Source organism: Cyprinodon tularosa, unplaced genomic scaffold, assembly GCF_016077235.1.
Source record: "Cyprinodon tularosa strain WSP-4 unplaced genomic scaffold, ASM1607723v1 ctg185, whole genome shotgun sequence".
Classification (NCBI taxonomy): Eukaryota; Metazoa; Chordata; class Actinopteri; order Cyprinodontiformes; family Cyprinodontidae; genus Cyprinodon; species Cyprinodon tularosa.
The window spans coordinates 468,897-483,256 of NW_024038643.1; the positions used below are offsets into that span (position 1 = coordinate 468,897).

Consider the following 14,360-nt stretch of genomic DNA (forward strand, 5'->3'; position numbering starts at 1 on the left):
AGAAAATGTCAATGTTTTTTTTCATATTTTTAGTCTTCTAGCTAAGTCCTAACACAAAACTGTCACACCCAAGTTTCCACTATTGGACAATAAACTTAGTTCTTTTTATTTCTTATCTTATCTTCATGTTTTCCTAATGTGTGCAGCCCAAATCTTTATTGTCATTTGTCCTTTGTCAATGAATCAGTTATGGTCTTTTGCACACTACCTAAAAGTAAGAAGTAATAAAGGCCTGAACCAAAGTGAGAAGATAACCTTAAATAACAGTACAGAGACATCGATTTTGTTATCACTTTACTTAAAAAAAATGTATTATACAGAGAATTGTTCGCCATGTTTATTCATAGCTACTATTTAATGTTGTTGCATCAATTGGTTTTCATATTTCATAATACAGTATTACTGCATGCATTTTAATAAGAAAGTCTGCATCTGTCGTTTTTGCCTTTTGGCCTCTTAACTGCTAATTACCCTACTGACTACACCACTTCCTTAAAAAGCAATCTTCAATTTGACATTAAATTTCACATTAAAACTTTAATGCGAAATTAGAATTTCATATTAATGTACATTCATTTTAAAACTTAATAGCTCTATGTTTTATTTTTGATTAAAAATATAATGGTCAAACTCTATTTTTAAACTGACTGGAGGAGATTTAATGCAAAAAGAACTATTTGACATGAATATCTAAAAACAAACTAGATACATTGTAATCTAATGTTATCAAACCTATCTTAAATTATTAAGAGAAATTTTACTAGGATTTCATTAATATAGAAAATTTGAGATAAAAAAAAACTGAATGCATCTATCAAAACATAACAAATCAGAAATTATTTGAATGCTAAATTTGGTTGATTATTGTATATTCTACAATAACAAAAATAGCTTTGTACACTAATGTTTATAATAGATTCTTTAAGGTTTCAGAGCAAAAATGGCTTGAGAAAACTTAAATTCGAATTGATACTCTGTAACAATTTTGTGCATGTTTCAATGTAAATTGAGAAATATAAGTAATTCCAGAATTAACACATGATCATAAAAGCTGCAAGAAGCCCTGATGTTTATCATTTTAAGGTTCTTTTCATGTTTGTTTAGACATAAAGCCTTAGCAATTGCAAATAGAATATATCATAATATGAAAGCTGTACTTCTATCTTAGAAAAATGAAATATCTTCGCAACATACACAACAATACTGCTATGTTACATGGGACCATTTCATGAGCAAAATGATTTATAGTACCAAATAACATTAGGCTGCAAGGCAAACATCACATGGCTTTAAAAAGACACTCAGAAGGATCGAGTCCGCTATCTTGTCATTAGCTTGTTACAGCCAGATTAGTTCAAATAGACCCAGACTATTAGTTTAATTTCCCGTTCAAATGGTTCAATATTCTCCCCAGGTTTACTAAAGATAGTCAAGTCTCTCTGAAGTCATATAGTTTGACGGTGGAGTTTATTTAGGAAGTGTTGTATATGTACGCTAACATCTCTACATAACACAATTTATTTAACAATATCCATATAACTGGGGGGAATATGGCGTTTCTGTGTTAAATATCAACCCGCTGAACTCGTCTCTACTTCACTTTACCTCAAGCTGCTCCCTTTGCTCAAAGGCCTACTTTGCTGGTGTGTTAATGTCAGCTAATGTTAGCTAGCATGCTAATATTAGCTTCTCTTTGGATTGTCAAACTCGAGCTAATGGCATGCTACTTACCTTTTCTCCAACCGCTGTGCGAAAGAACTTCAAATTCCGACTATCCGGCTCCGCTTTTTAGATGACGATGTGTATACTTAAACAGGCTAGCCGTTGAGGTGATATTAGCCTACTAGCTGAGTTAATGTTTCCCTATTTAACAAAAATAAATCGAGATTGGCCTCAGTTGAGCGGCGGTAATTCGTTTCTCGGCGGTTCCCTGCTTGGACAGCGTTGATTTTTACGCATGTTGAACGCCAGCTCTTGTCCCTCACAACAGGTGAAGACAAAACGCGATCGTACAAAATGTGAAACCTGAGAGTTGATTATGATATTATACAACACTGACAAATCTAGCACTTTCTTCCATTGAAAGGCCAGAGCTATCCTTCGACTTTGGGTGCTGAACAAGAGGAGGTGCTATTTTTGGCATCTCGGCTGTGATTGGTTGCAGCATCTTGGCAAAATAACATTTGATTGGCTATATCTCATGCCAATAAGTTCGGCCCCTAGCTATTTCCCATTCTCATTGGTCTATTACAAACTTCATGTACGCGATAGAGATGCGGGGTGCGCTCGACTTGTATTGTTGCGTATGCCGGAGGAACATTGAACGGGCGGAGTTAGCTTTGGAAATGTAGCTTCCCACTCCGGGGATGAAGTCGGTTAACCTCATCTGTTTGGCCACAAATAAAATCGTGTATGTAACACACACCGCTGGAGCAACGGAACTTGATTGATCGTTTTAAAGAAATTCATAGGACCTGAAATAGAAAATGAGCATCCAAGCAATCTTGTGCAACAACATGTATTGTATATATGACAAATCTTTAACCTTTGCCCAGGGGTAATAATATAATGGTTACATAAATCAAAAGCTGTGTTTTCACCAATCAAAAACTTTTATTGAGTCTTTGACACTTTTTTATTGTCTTTAATCTAATACACTTCTGTTTTTTGAAAGGATAGCAATATAAACACATTTTTCAAGAATTTGCACTTCAACTTGTCTGTTTATTTCGCTGATTCAAAAAATAACTGAACTTAAAAGCTAACAGGACAATGGAATACTAAAGAAGTATAATTCAATACTTACGGATATATTACCATTCATCAGCGTTAATGTATGTATAAAGCACCTTAAAAAGTCAAAAGGCAACCAAAGTTCTACATTTGTACTTTGAAACTAAAAGGAAAATAAAAGTAATGAACAAAAAATATGGATAAGTTTGACAATTTAAGTAATAGAAAGAGCAATAAAAGAAAAAAGCCATAACAGTGCTGTCTAGAACAAAACCTAATTAATAAGATTATTTTTTTCTAAAAAAATAAAAAAAGAAGTTCTAAATGTCCATCAGATCTGACTTAGAGTGTAAATTATACCAGGATCTGGCTTAATGACCTGTTTAATTTTAGAAATACAAGCTTGTTTTGTTTTAACTTTAAAGGGTACATTTTATGTTTTGAAAAATCAACAGGAATATTGCTCAGAATTATTGGGATTCATTAGATGTTTTTACTGAGCTCTAAAGCTTACATGTCAGATGTCTGAAGGCAAGTCTAGTAATGGATTTATGTAAATACACCAGCTGGGTCTTAGATCCCAGTTAGTAGGAAATGGTGGTGGCTTAAGTTTTGCCTCATATTTTGATTTTGTTCAGTTCTGATCTTTGCACTATTCCATCATAAACCTGCAATGATCTAAGCCTGTTTTTACTCTAGGCTTGTTGTTCCATCTTCACATCAACTCTTATCAGATTTCCTGTCCCTACTGAGGAGGAGCATCCTCAATTTATAGGGTTCCATTAACGCCAAAACTTTGTTTGGGTTCCATTTGTGCCAAAGATATGTTTACGTGTCTATGTATGTATTTGTGTATCTGTTATCAGCTTATGTGCAAGTAAGGTGTAAATGTTATGTGCACATATTTAGGTATGGTTTGCCCAAAGTCAGTCGTCCAGGGCCACTGTCCTACAGGTTTTAGAGGTTTCCTGCTGTAGCACAGCTGATTTGTCATTGATAGCTGATTAAAAGGCTTTTGCTGAACAGCAATCACCAGAGGTTTCCCAGCTGTGATGAAGCTGGGAAACCTCTAAAACCTGCAGGACAGCGGCCCTCAGGGACCGACTTTGAGCATGCCTGATGTAAGCTGTTTATGTTATGTGCTTATGCTAAGTGTATAGACAAACAAATTTATTTTGGCACTAATGAAACCCCGATAAACAGCAGGATGCTGCCACCACCAGAACGACTTTTTAGAGTTTGTTTGGCTAAATTTTTTTTGTCTGATCTGACCAGAGTACCTTGCTGGCTGTGTATCCTACAAGACTTTTGGAAAACCATTAAAGGACTTCTTACATCACAACTGTCCAGGAATGATGATTTGTTTCTGTACCTTCTAATTAGCAATACAATAAATGTTTTCTATTTAAGACGTATTCATCAAAGGAGTAATTAAGATTAGTTTCTGGGTTTCAGCTAACACCAGGAACAGCTACGTTGATAAATTACTGAGCATGCTTCAAGAAACTTATAACTAGTTATTGATTATTCTGAGGTTAAGGTGACAAGAAACAAGAGAGTGCAAAGGTCATTTTCTGCTAAAAATAACATATGTCCATCCATCTGTTTTCTGTGACACTTATTACTGCTAGGGTTGCGAGGGGTGCTGGTGCATATCTCCAGCTTAAATATAACGTGAACATTAGAAAATCCATGTTAAATTTCTCTCCGAATAGGGTGTGTAACTTTGGTTGCACTGAAAATGGCATATTTGCTGTTCTATGAGCCCTAATGCAAGCCTGGTTAAAAGCCCTAGAAAGAAACGACAGGTTTTCTTCCTTTTATGGTATGCTCATGAAAATTTAGATGAGCTGGGTGCTGATTGGTCAGTTTTAAAAGCGCAAAGCTGCTGAAAAAAGACGCATCACAGCAACAAGCACTCACTCACTGAAACATCGAAATTGTTGATATGCCAGCATTGCTATCAACAGCTTAGCGACAGAATCATGCTTCCAGCTTGTGGTTGTGATGGCTTTACGGTGGGAATAGCTCCTTATTTCAGTAAAAGAAGTTCAGCAAATCCTGCTTTCAACTATCCAAGATTTTGAAACCTGTCTTCGGTAAAATGCTTAGATCAAAACATCAGGTGAGCATCAAACTTTGCAGGGATCTTCTGATATATATAAATAATTCATGCCTGTCGAACCTTCAGATGTGAAAAATGTCCGCTCTCTCCGTGCAGCCTGGAACACTGCATTTACACCAGTGGTTCTGGCTAATTTTCAATAGAGAAATTGCCTGCTTTGTATTTCTTGTAGAAATAAACCCAACTGTAGGCTAAACAGCTAAACTGGTGTCTTACATCTACCTCTATTCATGTTCTTGGGCCAGTGAACCAGTGGGCTGGTCTGTAGGTCAATATCGGGGCGTGAAAAAAAGTACAGGCCAGAACCAAATAAGGCAACATCCAAGAGTTTACATCAATCCGGGGCTTCGTTTGGATTCACCCGTTTTATGGTGGAAGTTTAGAATTGTGAGATTTGTAGAGAAAGGAGGTGTTGATGGGGTTTGAACATCTCTGTACGTCCATTTCACACACTGAACCATGATTATTCATCTATGACAATGTAAACTCTGTATTGTATTCTATGAACCCTTTAGAGTGAAAAATAAATGCAATTTCTTGTTTGTTTGTTTTTTTGTTGAATAATAACTGCACAATTGCTAAAAATAAAACCCAACAACAAATGGTTGTAATAGATTATTTCCTGCTTTTTAAGAAAAAAGTATTGGGTGTGAAGTTCAGTTGAAGCTTTCTAAAATAATCTATGCTGTCAGATTAGATGTTAAAGGCAGATCTGACTAACTAATACCTCCAGGCTCCAGTGAGGTGTTTTTTTTTATTTATTTATCTCCAAGAGTATCCACAATATAGATATCATAATTCATTAGTTTGAGCAACTTTCAGAAATTGAGCCCCTAAATGAAACTATAAATAAACTATAACATGAGAGCATGTATAGAGATGTTTAGTAATAGCGACTTAGTGAAACTGTGTTGTGGCCGAAGAGGGGCTTATCCGTTGTCATTTTGTGGTTCTCCCGCAGGATTAGGCTTGTGTCTTATTAATCAAAAACTCATCGGATATCAGAAATGCTCCCTGAGGAGCCAGTCGGAGTTATGAGACACATGTTAGATAAATACTATGAGTAGAGGAGAGTGGTATTTAATTTACCAAGATGTAGGATTATCACTGGCAGAATTTGATCATTCCGCCTCTGATCTCAGGATGTTCAATCTCAGCTTATCCCAAATATTAAACTCTGTCTTTTGTTCCCCTTTTTTGGCCCCAGACACACAAACGTAGATGCTTATGCTGCTCCAATTACCGAGCTTTCATTGAGTAAAGTGGCCCGCTGAGTCTATACCATCAGGGAAGTGTCTGTTGTGTGATTGTTCAGCCACCTGCTGACCTCTCAGGATCTGGTTGGGGAGAAGGGGGAAGGGTGTCTTACAGGAGAGTAAATTAAAAAAAGAAAAAAACACTGTTAAATCTAATCCAGAACACTGCCAAAAAGTGGCACACACATAAAATCTGATACTTACATGGATCTGGATGAGCTTAAATACACCAAATCACACCCACCCGTCCGCTAAATACTCTGTGATTGTATCTCAAGCCGGAAGGAGAGGGAAGTACCGGGCCCTGATCTGCACTCTCATTTTCTGCACCCAGGACAACTGGGTCACATCATTACTGCAATCTTCTGCTTGTTCATTCCCAGCTTTACGCCGGCTTATGGGTACACACAGAACAGAGATGGATGTGTGTTTAACAGCTGACAGACATGAGCTGTCAAATGAAAGAAAGAAGATTAAAAAGAGTGGTTAGAAGAAGTGGTGAAAGAAGTGACCATTCCCAAAAGATTTGGGACATTTCAAAGCACATATATATATATATCTTCTCCCTTTTTTCCTCCAAGCTTGGGTCCCCTACCTGAGGTCTGGGAGCTTGAGGGATCTGTGCAGTCAAAAGAATTCTATTGTATAAATAAGATAATTTTTTTTTTTTGGCAATTACTGTGGGGACTGAAACGGCTTCTCTATCTATCTATCTATCTATCTATCTATCTATCTATCTATCTATCTATCTATCTATCTATCTATCTATCTATCTATCTATCTATCTATCTATCTATCTATCTATATGTAAACTAAAAGTTTTTATATATATAAAAACAAAAAAACTTTTAGTTTATATATATATATATATATATATATATATATATATATATATATATATATATATATATATATAAGACCTATATATATATATATATAGGTATATATGTGTCACTGTGTGCATCTTCTCGTCATATATATATATAGAGATGATACACACAGTTAGAAATAGACCTGCTATGTATAGATATTTATATATGAAAGCTCCAGTGGCGCAATCGGTTAGCGCGCGGTACTTATAAGACAGTATTCTGCAAAGCAATGCCGAGGTTGTGAGTTCGATCCTCACCTGGAGCAGAGATTTTAGGGGAGTGTTGGGTTAGAGCAGTGAGAACCTGTTTCGTCTCTACTCTGGGTTCCTGAGCAAAACCCTTAATTGCTCCCCGGGCACCACACAATGGCAGCCCACTGCTCCCCAAGGGATGGGTCAAATGCAGAGAGAGAATTTCCCTATTGTGGGATAATGAAAGGATTTAGATACAGTGGAACCAAAAAGCATTTAGTCAGAGGGCTGTAATTCTCATCATAGTTACACTTCAACTGTGAGAGACAAAAAAAAAAAAAATCTAGGAAATCACAGTGTAGGATTTTTAAAGAATTTATTTGTAAATTATGGTGGAAAATAAGTATTTGGTAAATAACTTAAGTTCAACTCAGTATGTAGCAAAACCTTTGTTGGTAATGACAGAAGTCAATTGTTTCCTGTAAGCCTTCACCAGGTTTAGAGCAGTGAGGTTTCAGGGTTGTCGCTGGGCAACATGGACTTTCATCTCCCTCCACAAATTTTCTATGGCGTTAAGGTCTGGAGACTGGCTAGGCCACTCCAGGACCTTGAAATGGTTTTTACGGAGCCCTTCATTCGTTGCTGGTGCAGTGAGGTTGGGATCATTGTCATGCTGTAAGATCCAGCCACATTTCATCTTCAAGGCTCTCACTGACGGAAGGAGGTTTTGGCCTTAAAATCACGTTACATGGCCCTGTTCATTCTTCATTCAACACGGATCAGTTTTCCTGTGCCCTTTGCAGAAAAACAGCCCCAAAGCATGATGTTTCCTCCCCCATGCTTCACAATAGGTATGTTGTTCTTGGGATGCAGCTCTGCATTCTTCTTCCTCCAAACCATAATTTACTAATAAATTCTTAAAAATCCTACAATGTGATTTCCTAGATTTTTTTTTCTCATTTTGTCTCTCATAGTTTAAGTGTACCTGTGATGAAGACCTCTCTCATTCTAAGGAGGAGAACTTGCACAATCAGTGGCTGACTAAATACTTTTTGGCCCCACTGTAGATAGATGGATAACAAAACTCTGAAAACTTCACTTCAAGACAAAACATGAAACTCGATCTGTCTTTATATATATATATATATATATATATATATATATATATATATATATATATATATATATATATATATATATATATATATGTATGTATGTATGTGTGTATAACACACACAAACACACTATTCTATTCTATTCTATTCTATTCTATTATATATATATAATCCCTTTATTGTCCCACAATGGGGAAATTCTGGTGTAAAAGCAGAAAAAAGATTATAGAAAAAATTGTCACGCAAATATACATAAGAAAAACATAATACTAAACATATAGAGAGAGATATCTTTGGGTGGATTTAAGTTTTAGGTTTTGTCTTGAAATGACGTTTTCAAAGTTTTGTTTTGGGCATCGACAGCTGCAATGCGTTAAATTGAGTTATACCGCCCTCTAGTGGTGCTTAAGTGGTTTTATTTCTTAGCAGCAGTTCCAGCTAAGGACCAACAGTTGGCGCTCATGAGCTGTAAAAATGAGGTGTAGCTGGAGGAAAACGAATTAAAGTTGTTTATTTTTCTGTCTTGGGTCATCAGCTGCACAAAATGTTGAATTATGAACCACATGCAGTGATATCTGTGGCTATCTATCTGCTATATTTCCCATTCTTGTGTCTAAGGCCAAAAAGAGCAGGCATTGGGTTACCAGCTTTTGATCTGTTATATCATTACTGCTGCATGTCTATTAAGAACAGAATAATAGTGTCACATTTTCTTTAGCCTATAAAAGGATTTTTTTCCATGACTACCCTATATCTAAGCTAATGTTAACTCCAAACAGGAGAAAGTATTTTCCCAGATGCATGATGCCTCCATCATCTATATGGTGGAATTCATTGTAACTTTCTGTCAGGCATTATGTATTTAAGTTCATAAGTTTAAAATTCAGATTTGTTCAATCAGGGGAGCTATTCCCAATAGTTTTACTGCATCTTGTCATTAAATAAAACAATGACTTCCTACTTGCAGAGATGGGAAGTAACTAAGTACAAATACTTCGTTACTGTACTCAAGTAGATTTTTCTGATATTTTTACTTTACTACTTATTTTTATGGCGACTTTTTACTTCTACTCCTTACATTTTTACACAAATATCTGTACTTTATACTCCTTACATTTAAAAAAATTGTCTCGTTACTTTAGTTTTGAATCATTTCAATGGAGTTACCGTTATTATTTTTCACGTCATCTATAGGGCTTGGTCGTCGTGACGTCACCACTTTGCGTGGTCGCCATGTTGACGGCGCACTTTACGGCTTCCTTAGATTATTACCTGTGACTAACGCGTACTGTACTCCCTCTCAGCCGTGTTTTATTTCGTTTAATTTCACCGTAACTTGATTTCAACCATGGTAAACCGTTGCAGTATTGTGGGCTGTAACAGCGCATCACATGATCGCCGAGGGAAAAACCTACAAAATGGGATAACTTTCCACGCTTTCCTGCCTGGAGGCGCAAACACGGAGACCAAGTTTCACAGATAACAAAGAGTCGTCGGCTAGCTTGGATCGCGGCTGTAAGACGACAGAACAGAACTTTCCACAGTATCCCGATGTCAATGCGAGTGTGTTCCCTGCATTTTCATTCTGGTAAGTTAAAGATGCACGGTTTTATTTTATAGCCTACAGTATTTCCTTCCTTCATCCGTGGCACCACATACATGCATGAACGCGCGCCCAGAGACTGTTGATATAGCATTTTCATCCTCGTTGGTTGATATAGCATTTGATATAGCATTTTCATCCTCGTTGGTTGATATAGCATTTGATATAGCATTTCATCCTCGTTGGTTGATGTAGCATTTGATATAGCATTTTATCCTCTTTGGTAGAACACACTGCCAGTTCCTACAAGGACAGGGACATCCCTCTCCATTTTCAAAAAAAACCCTGAGGTTGACAGCTGTCATAGCACCACTTACAAATTTTGCTGATCCTAGCGCTTACCAGCCGTCTTGTAATGTAATGTAATCATATAATACAATATAATAATGTGTATATTGAGGATCATTGATAACATTATTGTTCTATTTGTTTTCAACACTGCTGCTGTGGATAATAATTTTAAATTGTGTCACCAGGAAAACCAGCAAATGAAATGTACACCTCGCATCCGGATTGGGCACCATCACTACACTTGGGCCACACTGAGATAAAGGCCACACAGACTGCACGCTATGAGAGACAGGAAAAGAGAAAACGGCAAAGGACTGACAGTACACCTGGGATGGATGAGACAGCTATTGATGACCTTGTTCCACCCGGTAAGCCTTACAGAGCCAGCAGATTCAACACCGTATGTTGCTTCTGTGGCTTTTTCAGCTGCATGATGCACATTTAGCTAAAAGATGTCCTTATTTTATCCATAGTGGAGACACCAGCTGAGGATGGAGCTGAGCAGGTTCTGTCAGCGCCGGCGTGCTGAAATCAACCGGCTGCTGGAGGAGAACAAGACCCTGAAACGTGAGCTTGGCCAGAGAAAAATGGATGAAGATTTCCTGAAGGAAGACACCGTCAAAGTGAAATACTACACTGGACTTCCACACCTTAAAGTCAACCACTTTATTCTGGTGTTTATGAATTACTGTATTAAAGAAAAGATTGATGCTCAATATGGAATTGACAATTTCTTTGTATCAACAATACACTCTAAGCAAACATTTAACAAGTGGGTTGTTTTTTAGCCATAGGTGTGTTTTGCATCCATACCCAAAAGCAAGAGGTCTCAAACGATCAGATCCTTTTCAGTGTTTATTTGCAAGTAGTGAAACTTGAGAACACAGTGTAGCGCAGAACAGTGCAGTGCAGTTTGAATGCTTGTAGGTAAATGGTTACAAATAAAAAATGGACGCGATGAAAATGCAGTGCAATTACTTACAATAACATAGTATGTATTTATACAAAATGTTCAATCCTATTAAGTCGGTCTTAATGAAACATCAATGGAGAAATGGAAAGTGGAGGTATTGCAAATTATTATTATACAAATTGTAGTTATAGTAAACATTAACAGTTAAACACTGTTAGTGCAAATTCTTATATAAGTATTTATAATATGCATTACTTAAATTGTATAAATAAAGGCTGCGATGCAATATTTCATGATATACAATAATATAATCTATAATTGTATAATAATATAACAACGTGCAATAATATGCAAATATAACAATACAATGTAATAATAAAAAATACTATGCTTTTTATAAAAAATGTCTATGATGACCCATGGCTTCAGGGGAGTCTCATTAATGCGCTGAGAGTGCAAGACCTGAGGAGAAAAAAAATAGACATAAATTATGCAGGTAAGGACACCATTATATTTCATTCTATGCAGGAAAGCAAACGTTAACCTCAACCCCTCATGCATGTGTATACATATATAAATCACAGTTATACAACAGTAAAGTATAACAACCACGCTGTTATATTGTTATATCACTTAAAAGAAAAAGAAATGAAATGAGCACAGGACATTTAAACCTGCATAATGCCTCTGACTGAATGATTTAAGCTCAAAGTTACCCGTTACAGTGTTTTATGAGGTCAGATTTAATAACCCGCAGTCAATACTGCACTCATTTTTCTAAATAGTTCACTTTGAAAGACTCTGATTCAAACTAGGATTTAACTTGAATGGCCACAGCACTGCACTATTGTTTATTTTTTTATATTTTGCGGATCTTTGACTATTTAATCTGTTCCTTAAAATTTTATTAATAACAATGTTCAATATATGATTTTCAACAAAATACAGATGTAACACCTATCCAGTTTCTGAATGATGATAAAAAATCTTGTTTCTACCAGCAGCTGGGGGAGACTAGATTAGAAGATGGTTCAGAAAACCTGACAGGACACATTTTTTTCTAACACTAAGAATCAAACAAATGCTGATTTCTATTTCAGCAAATTATTCTTAAAATTTTTTTTAATAATTTGAATAAATGTTTTGATAAAGATTTGAGATTCCTTTCACTGAATGAATGGTCACAAAGCTAGTGTTAAGCTTGAAGTAAATCAAATGGAATGCCCCCCTCCCTTTAAGTTCTTTCTGCAGCCGGGTCTGGCTAACGTTCATGTTGATCCTACATCTGCAGCAGGAAAAGGCTCAGATACGTGAGAAACCCGGAGGGTTGGCAGTTACCGTTACAAACTACACCTTTGAAACACATAGCAGCTAGTTAAAAGAACATTACATGCGTCAGTGGTTGTCAGCACTAGCGGTTAGAAGTTGCTAAACTAGCAGTTGTCAGAGCTCGTCTGAACACAGCTTACCTTGGTGCGTATCACTGTGTTCCCAGTGTTTGCTGGCTTTATGAGCTGCAGCTCCTGAACCCATCCATTGGTGAACTGCACATGAGACTCCAAGGACTTGTAGCTTCTGTATTGTTCTGAGGTATATGCGCTTACTCCACAAACAAGGTAGCCGAAGACGTCCGAGAAGGAGAACAGTGGCAACAACTCGTCGTCGGTGCTCCACTCATTATTTGGAACCTCTTACGGATCCAAATTATTTATGATGCTGATTTTGTCAACATACCGGTCCCTGGCTTCTCTATTAAGTGTATCCCGGTAAATTCCGGATCCTTTTTGGGACTTCAACATCGTTCTTCTCTTCTGCTTTTCCTCGTGCAAATACGTTAAGTCGGCGCTATGAAATTGTTAGCGTAGCCGTCAACATGGCAACCACGTCCCAGAATGCAAAGCGGATCCCGAGCCCTATACCAAATTCAATCTAATTGGATGGGAATCTACGTTGCATTTGACGCACCACTACAAGATGAATCGACAGATTCGGCGGTATTCATTGGCGGCAAATCATTGCAGCTTGGTGGCGGTGGCGTTAGCATAGTAGCATGGACGACGAGATGATTGAAAATGAACACAACGGAGATCTAGTCCTATTGGCAGACATCCATTTAAAATGTAGGCAACGGCATGAAAAAAGTGGTTTCTACTTTTACTTTTATACTTTAAGTAAATTTACAAGCCTGTACTTTGTTACTTTTACTTGAGTAAAGAAGTTTAATCAGTACTTCCACTTTTACCAGAGTATTTTTTAACACAAGTATCTGTACTTTTACTCAAGTACGGAAACTGAGTACTTTTGCCATCTCTGCCTACTTGTCACTCCTCCATAAAGGCCCCAAATTGTGATCCCAATAAGGCAGAGGCCAGAGGTTGTTATTGTGGTTGTGGTACCTTTAACAATCCTTTTTTAAAGCGTTACTTTCTACATGCCAAAGTCATTTTAACTTTCAAAGTTTTAGCTAATCAGACAAGTCAGATTGATATTGTGCAGCACTGTGGATGAGATCTATATGTTATTAATCTGGACTGCTCCCATAGAATCTATTTAGAGAAAATCCAGTTGGAGCTGTATTTTCTTTTCAGAATGAAGCTTCCTTGAATAACCCTTACTGGACCAATAGGTTTAGGTAGAGGGCCATGTCCTGGTAGATTTGCAGTTGTGCAATTGTCAGTTATAAAGACATCATCATTTACATACAAAAGGTAGTATTTTATTATGTTTTCTCAACAAAACTTCAAAGTATTGTATTAGAGATAGGATAGGTGTTCTAATGTGCCACATAATAGTAGATTGTTTAAGGCATTTTATTTAAATTATCATATTATTACTCGTATTGGCTCGCTGAAGCACGTCTAAAAACTCTGCTCCAGGTGAGGCTCGAACTCACAACCTCGGCATTGCTCTGCTGAATACTGTCATATAAGTACCGCGCGCTAACCGATTGCGCCACTGGAGCTTCAGCCGTCTGTGGTCGGAAATTGGGTTTAAGAAAATCAAACAACTTCGCCAAAACTGCGTTTATGAGGTGTCTTATTATTGTTCTTTCTCGGATTGGCGATACAGACCATATGAAGTCGGTGTGGGGGCTTCAGGTGGCCTCACAGCTGACTCTGATGCTGCATTCAGTGACTGCTGGGATAAATCTAGAACAAAGGGGTGGGGGCGTTTCTGTCTGTTTAGACTGAGACAAACTTAGTCAAACTTTATTGTAATTTTTTTTATACAAAACGAAAGTATACGAAAATTGGTAAGTAT

The 14,360-nt window shown here is 37.0% G+C and overlaps 1 protein-coding gene and 2 non-coding genes across 4 annotated transcripts in view; 1 reads left to right on the forward strand and 2 right to left on the reverse strand.

Moving 5' to 3' along the window:
• ppm1bb (protein phosphatase, Mg2+/Mn2+ dependent, 1Bb) overlaps positions 1–2,141 on the reverse strand; it is a 37,054-nt gene extending 34,913 nt beyond the window's left edge. Inside the window, exon 1 of one of the 2 annotated variants that reach the window (XM_038282514.1) lies at positions 1,732–2,138. The gene's annotated coding sequence lies outside the window, so the exon portion shown is untranslated. Of the gene's footprint in view, positions 1–1,731 lie in introns of both variants that reach the window. The other variant, XM_038282513.1, reaches the window with a different exon arrangement.
• A 5,016-nt stretch (positions 2,142–7,157) lies between these two features.
• On the forward strand, positions 7,158–7,251 carry trnai-uau. Its single transcript has 2 exons — positions 7,158–7,195; positions 7,216–7,251. It is a non-coding gene; the product is annotated as a tRNA-Ile (tRNA).
• A 6,716-nt stretch (positions 7,252–13,967) lies between these two features.
• trnai-uau lies at positions 13,968–14,061 on the reverse strand. The gene is made up of 2 exons: positions 14,024–14,061; positions 13,968–14,003 (listed from the first exon to the last, which is right to left on the reverse strand). It is a non-coding gene; the product is annotated as a tRNA-Ile (tRNA).
• Positions 14,062–14,360: the final 299 nt, after the last annotated feature.